Consider the following 7,989-nt stretch of genomic DNA (forward strand, 5'->3'; position numbering starts at 1 on the left):
GTAGATATTTTAATATTATTGAATGAAAAAAAATATTGATATACTTCTGATTTGTATTATTTTTCTTTTTTTTTAAGATTTTATTTATTTATTTGACAGAGAGACAGAGAGCACAAGTAAGCAGAGCAGCAGGCAGAGTGAGAGAGAGAAGCAGGCTCTTTGCTGAGCAGGGAGCCCGATGCAGGGCTCGATTCCAGGACCCTGGAATCATGACCCGAGCTGAAGGAAGCCGCTTAACCAACTGTGCCACCCAGGCACCCCTGTATTATTTTTCTACTAGAGTATGGACTAAGTCCTTTATAAACTATTTGTTTCTAATGAACTGATGCACTTTTGAATAAAAACTAATAGCAACTAAAATTTTTCTCCCTTCTGCTCCCTACTTGCAACTTAGCCTTGTAAGTCTATAACCTTTCTTTTTCAGATTTAGATGTGCTAATAAATTCCCCTGCAATTTGGTATGTAACTCTCTTTAAAGCGGTAAATAATTTGCTACTATTTTTACACATTTGACTACATCTCAGAAATATAATAGTGTTTGAGCCTGTGAGATTCCTACTTGGCTCCCAGCACTTGCATCTGTCTTTCCTGGGGCTTTCTGGTCATCCCTGTTTTCTGACTCTTATTCCATTTATATGAAAATATTCCTGCATAATCTTTAAAGATTTTTATTTATTTATTTGACAGAGAGAGATCACAAGTAGGAAGAAAGGGGGCGGGACGCAGGCTCCCCACTGAGCAGAGAGCCTGATGCAGGCCTCAATCCCAGGACCCTGAGATCATGATCTGAGCAGAAGGCAGAGGCTTAACCCACAGAGACACCCAGGCGTCCTCCTGTGTAATCTTTGAACATTCCCCTTGAGAGGATAGAGAGAGAGAGAGAAAGTGAGTTATTGCAAATTATTTCCAGTCACCATTCAAGAGTTCTGATAAACCCAGACATCTACTTTGGGTCCTGGACAAGTCAGGGCCTGAATATATCTAAGGTGTAGCTGTCATAATTGGCCATCTGAGATTGATCTCAGACCTAGCCTGTGCTTTGTTTTCTCTTCCTTTTTAAAGAGGGCCAAAATTACAAGTGAGAGGGAGTAACATAACCTGTTGCCCTTTGATTTCCCTCCTACTGTGGCTTCACTTGGTAAGTGACTCACCTCTGCCCACCAATACCAGGCCACTCCCCTCTGGCACACACATACTTCCCTCAAGGCTCACAGTCTCAAAAAACTAGAGCAATCAGTATGAACTGCAATCCCAGTGTGTCTGTTCAGGAGCATAGCAAGTAAGGCAGAAGGAGTATCAAGATCAGAGACACCAGGTACATGCGCCTTCACTGTCCATCAAGATCTCTGGTCCCCACTCTTGGTCCCCTAGACCATCCCTGAGCTCCTACCATGCTCCTTCCTCTCAGAGTCACTGGAGATCCATTCTCTGCTCCACAAAATATCCAGCTATGTGTCAACTGTCAAACCCACCATGTGGGTCCCCTTCCTCTCTGGGCCAGAAGCACCGGGTTCAAATCCCAGCTTTGTAACTTTAAATGAGTTTAAACATTCACTGCCCTGGTTTTCCTCAGCAAAAAAGAAGTAAAGAAAACTCATTGTGAAGTGTATGAGTACAGTGAGACTTAATTAGTGTCCATAAACCGTTGTGAAATCTATAGATAAAAGATGTTGTTGCAAAATGTTAGCATCGTGGATTCCTGGCTCCAGAGTCCATGGTAATTTTCTTTTGCATTTAACAAATGTTTTGTTCAAGGAAAAAAGAACCACCTTTCCCTTTCATCATGCTGGAGAAACTACTTCCTTATTCTTTTCCCAGTCTCTCAATTACACACTACCTGTGACAGCTAAGAATTCTTTTGTGGCTAAAATTCTCCATGTTCCTGAAAACCGTATCTCTTTTCTAATTGAGACATACACAAATAATTTACAGCAACCTAAAAGGTATGCAATGGCAGTCTATGTACTTGTGTGTTCTCTGTGTATTTGTCAGTAGGAGAATAAATAAATCCCTAAATGAACCATCATTCCAATAAGAGTAGTTTCTGCTGATGCAAACAACAGTTTAAACTGTCAAAAGTAAAGTCATATCTGATCTTACATTCTCTTCACAGATAAAAATAACAAAAACAACAAGAGTATGATCTGTACCACATAGAGAGTCTTAATGAGATCTTCCATTCCTTTATCTTAATGACTGTCTCCAACCATCTTTGCTAGTCAAAAGAATGCTGATCCTATGATCTAAGTTCGTGTCTGAGAAACCAGCATCACCCCTCTGCAGATGTTCATCCTGCTCTGATGAGAAATAATACTAATGACTAACATTTATTGAGTGCTTAGTATGAGCCCGGCACGATTCTAAGGCTTTATATCTTTTGAGTCATTTCTTGAGCAAGAGCAGAGAGCCACACTGAGTTATGCAATTTCACAAGAGCCACAGAGCTGAGCTTATCCTGGCATGGAGACAATTTATTGGATAATTATGGCAGAAACTAATAGAAACAATAGCTGAAACTGTTAGGTAGTTCAACAGCCCTGGATTTATGTTCTTATTGCAAATCCACTGTGACCAAGTCCTCAGGTGACACTGGGTGTGAGCATACTTCATAATACCGTAAATGATCAATGTTGATCATTCCATGAGTGGCACTTGATTTCAAGCGTGGCCTGCTATGAAATGCGGTTCCCAGGCCCCATCTCTAGCTATTCTGATAAAAGTTTAGGCATAGGACCCATGACCCTGCATATTAAAAAGCTCCTCGTATGACCCTGCATATTAAAAAGCTCCTCGTATGATTCTAATACAGGTAGTCCTACATTCGTACTCTGGAAGACCCCACAGCACATTATGGGTTAGTTAGGTCTTGGAGGCCTGACTTTAGAACACTAAACACTGGGGTGCCTGGGTGGCTCAGTTGGTTAACCATCTGCCTTCAGCTTAAGTCATGATCCCAGAGTCCTGGGATGGAGCCCCAGATCAGGCTCTCTGCAAAGAGTCTGCTCTCCTTCTTCCTCTACCTTTCCTTTGCCCTCCCCTCTGCTCATGTGCATGCTCTCTTGTTCTCTCAAATAAATAAATAAAATCTTGAAGGAGGGAAGGAAGGAAGGATGGAAGGAAGGAATGAAGGAAGGAAGGAAAAAGAAAGAAAAGGAAACTAAACATTGTGTCTAGTACCAGATCACAGGACCTCCCTGGTGCTCAGCTTTTCCCTCAGTATAGTGTGGCAGTTGGAGACGATTTAATGCACTTTTCACTTTAAAGATTCAATGAAATCTAATAAACCATAAGTTTGTTTGCAAGAAAATGTGATCTCCTCTCCTGGAGTTATGAGACTATAAAAAGTGCCCATGTGCGCTGATAAGCAGCCCCGCTGCCGTAGAAAGAAGAGATCCAACCACCCACACTCACCCTGCATCTACCGGAAGTAATGATCACCCTGCACGAGGCATCGTGCTCAGGGCTTTGAGAACATTATTTGCTCAGTCATGTGACCCAAAGAGGTCATCCTTCACATGTCCCTGAAGGAGAGGCCACAGAGCCTAGAGAGGCTGAATAACTTGCCCCAAATCACAAAACCACAGCAATAAGGGGCAGGTCGTCACCTAGTGGCCGAGGATATGTGTCTTATTCTTGAGGTTTGCCCAGGAATGTTGTGACCAGGTCTTCAGGGAGATAGGATATTCATAAATTTTTTTAGGTATTGGGGGTGTCCTAATTACTTTCAGATCAATTTTTGTTCCTGACTTGACCAAGTCTCCATTTCTTGGCAAGTGATATCTCTTCATTAATTCTAATACCACCTTACAAATTATGAAATAATCCTCATGAGAATTCAATCAGAATTATCAACTAACCAGAATTTATTTGGTTTGTTTTGTTTTGTTTTGGCTATTTCTCTTTCTGAGGAGAAAAAGACAAATGATAGAAAAATGAACCAGTATTAGAAATTAAATTTTCTAAAAATAAAATTCCAGGAGAGTTCCTGGGTTAGTAGTGATTCAGGTAACTCTTCTGTTTCAGGTAAGACACATTTGTGGCTAGTAGGTTCCTGATCTCATAGCAGATGTTTAATGTCAGCTCCTCCTAAGCTCAAAATATTAGCTTCATGAGGGAGCTCTCCATGAGGGGGACACAGACAAATCTGTGTCTGTTTTAGCCAATACTGTATCTCTAGCTCCTAGAACAGTGCCTAGCTTAGAGCTGACATGATTGAAGAAGCTGGACACTACCCCCAATATTATTCTGTATATGATATTAAGGGCAATTACTTCCAACCAACTGGGGTAGGCTTGAAAGACCAGACCATTTGGCTCTCCCAGTGTAGATCTTCCATGTATAGCCTCTCCACAGTGTGAATTAAAGTTCCAAATGATGATTGTGAGGATCTGCAAGAGACGTAACCGTTCTATTCAACAAGCACTTAGTGAGGCTTTCCTAGTGCAGAGTTCAATTACATTCACTTATCCCACACAGTGATTCACAAAGGGGATGGTGTCACCCCCTGGTGGGCATTTTGGAAAGCTGTGGAGTGTTTCTTGTTTGTCCCCATGATAGGAGTGGACAGCCAGATGTGCCAGATGCCCTGTAGTCTGCGGGAATGTCCCACACAACAAAGAATTGCCCTGAGGGCCATGGGACTGTCCAGGTCCCACTGGACATAAGCCTGATTATAATGATCTGAGTTAAAAACCTAGCTTCAGGGGCGCCTGGGTGACTCAGTGGGTTAAAGCCTCTGTCTTCAGCTCAGGTCATGATCCAGTGTCCTGGGATCAAGCCCCACATTGCGCTCTCTGCTCAGCAGGGAGCCTGCTTCCCCCTCTCTCTCTGCCTGCCTCTCTGCCTACTTGTGATCTCTGTCTGTCAAATAAATAAATAAAATCTTTTTTTAAAAAAAATTAAAAATAACAAAAAAATACAAGGATCCCATCAAAAAAGAGAACTAGAGACCAATATCCTTGATGAACACAGATGCGAAAATTCTCACCAAAATACTAGCCAATAGGATTCAACAGTACATTAAAAGGATTATTCACCACGACCAAGTGGGATTTATTCCAGGGCTGCAAGGTTGGTTCAACACCCGCAAATCAATCAATGTGATACAACACATTAATAAAAGAAAGAACAAGAACCATATGATACTCTCCATAGATGCTGAAAAAGCATTTGACAAAGTACAGCATCCCTTCCTGATCAAAACTCTTCAAAGTGTAGGGATAGAGGGCACATACCTCAATATCATCAAAGCCATCTATGAAAAACTCACCGCAAATATCATTCTCAATGGAGAAAAACTGAAAGCTTTTCCGCTAAGGTCAGGAACACGGCAGGGATGTCCGTTATCACCACTGCTATTCAACATAGTACTAGAAGTCCTAGCCTCAGCAATCAGACAACAAAAGGAAATTAAAGGCATCCAAATCGGCAAAGAAGAAGTCAAACTATCACTCTTCGCAGATGATATGATACTATATGTGGAAAACCCAAGAGACTCCACTCCAAAACTGCTAGAACTTGTACAGGAATTCAGTAAAGTGTCAGGATATAAAATCAATGCACAGAAATCAGTTGCATTTCTCTACACCAACAACAAGACAGAAGAAAGAGAAATTAAGGAGTCAATCCCATTTACAATTGCACCCAAAACTATAAGATACCTAGGAATAAACCTAACCAAAGAGACTAAGAATCTATACACAGAAAACTATAAAGTACTTGTGAAAGAAATTGAGGAAGACACAAAGAAATGGAAAAATGTTCCATGCTCCTGGATTGGAAGAATAAATATTGTGAAGATGTCTATGCTACCTAAAGCAATCTACACATTTAATGCAATTCCTATCAAAGTACCATCCATTTTTTTCAAAGAAATGGAACAAATAATCCTAAAATTTATATGGAACCAGAAAAGACCTCGAATAGCCAAAGCAATATTGAAAAAGAAAGCCAAAGTTGGTGGCATCACAATTCCAGAATTCAAGCTCTATTACAAAGCTGTCATCATCAAGACAGCCTGCTACTGACACAAAAACAGACACATAGATCAGTGGAACAGAATAGAGAGCCCAGAAATAGACCCTCAACTCTATGGTCAACTCATCTTCGACAAAGCAGGAAAGAATGTCCAATGGAAAACAGACAGCCTCTTCAATAAATGGTGTTGGGAAAATTGGACAGCCACATGCAGAAAAATGAAATTGGATCATTTCCTTACACCACACACGAAAATAGACTCAAAATGGATGAAGGACCTCAATGTGAGAAAGGAATCCATCAAAATCCTTGAGGAGAACACAGGCAGCAACCTCTTCGACCTCAGCCGCAGCAACATCTTCCTAGGAACATCGCCAAAGGCAAGGGAGCAAGGGCAAAAATAAACTATTGGGATTTTATCCAGATCAAAAGCTTTTGCACAGCAAAGGAAACAGTTAACAAAACCAAAAGACAACTGACAGAATGGGAGAAGATATTTGCAAATGACATATCAGATAAAGGTCTAGTGTCCAAAATCTATAAAGAACTTAGCAAACTCAACACCCAAAGAACAAATAATCCAATCAAGAAATGGGCAGAAGATATGAACAGACATTTCTGCAAAGAAGACATCCAGATGGCCAACAGACACATGAAAAAGTGCTCCACATCACTCGGCATCAGGGAAATACATATCAAAACCACAATGAGATATCACCTCACACCAGTCAGAATGGCTAAAATTAACAAGTCAGGAAATGACAGATGCTGGCGAGGATGCGGAGAAAGGGGACCCCTCCTACACTGTTGGTGGGAATGCAAGCCGGTGCAACCACTCTGGAAAACAGCATGGAGGTTCCTCAAAATGTTGAAAATAGAACCACCCTATGACCCAGCAATTGCACTGCTGGGTATTTACCCTAAAGATACAAACGTAGTGATCCGAAGGGGCACGTGCACCCGAATGTTTATAGCAGCAATGTCTACAATAGCCAAACTATGGAAAGAACCTAGATGTCCATCAACAGACGAATGGATAAAGAAGATGTGGTATATATACACAATGGAATACTATGCAGCCATCAAAAGAAATGAAATCTTGCCATTTGCGACGACGTGGATGGAACTAGAGGGTATCACGCTTAGCGAAATAAGTCAATCAGAGAAAGACAACTATCATATGATCTCCCTGATATGAGGGAGAGGAGATGCAACATGGGGGTTAAGGGGGTAGGAGAAGAGTAAATGAAACAAAATGGAATTGGGAGGGAGACAAACCATAAGTGACTCTTAATCTCACAAAACAACTGAGGGTTGATGGGGGAGGGGGGTTGAGAGGGGGGGTGGGATTATGGACATTGGGGAGGGTATGTGCTATGGTGAGTGCTGTGAAGTATGTAAACCTGGCGATTCACAGACCTGTACCCCTGGGGATAAAAATATATTATATGTTTATAAAAAATAAAATTAAAAAAAAATTTAAAAATAAAAAAATAAAATAAAACCTAACTTCATTTTACATATAAATACAAAGTATCTGTGTTTGAGTATATCTGCATGTTTTTTAATACACAGTTAATTTCCCAAAAATGCATCTACTGTATAAATTAAGAGAAATGTGTACTTGCTTTGTTCAGAACTTCATCAAAAGTTCTTCACATCTTAGGCGTACCTGGGTTGCTCAGTTGGTTGAGTATCTGACTCTTGATTTTGGCTCAGGTCACGATCTCAGGGTCTTGATCTCAGATTGAGCCCTGTGTCAGGCTCTGTACTCGGTACAGGGAGTCTGCTCAAGATCCTCTCTCTCCCTCTGCCCCACCCCCCCCACTCTCTCTTGCTCTCTTTCTCAAATAAAGAAATCAATTCTTTAAAAATAGCTCTTCAAATTTTAGAAAATCACATCACCATCAGCAAAGCTGTTTGAGTTGGTTTTGAGTTACTAATAAAATAAAATCTCCAACCTGGCCTGTGTTTTCAGCTACCACATCCACAGTGATTGTCCATGTAGAGTCA

The sequence above is a fragment of the Lutra lutra genome, chromosome 1 (genome assembly GCF_902655055.1).
Source record: "Lutra lutra chromosome 1, mLutLut1.2, whole genome shotgun sequence".
NCBI lineage: Eukaryota > Metazoa > Chordata > Mammalia > Carnivora > Mustelidae > Lutra > Lutra lutra.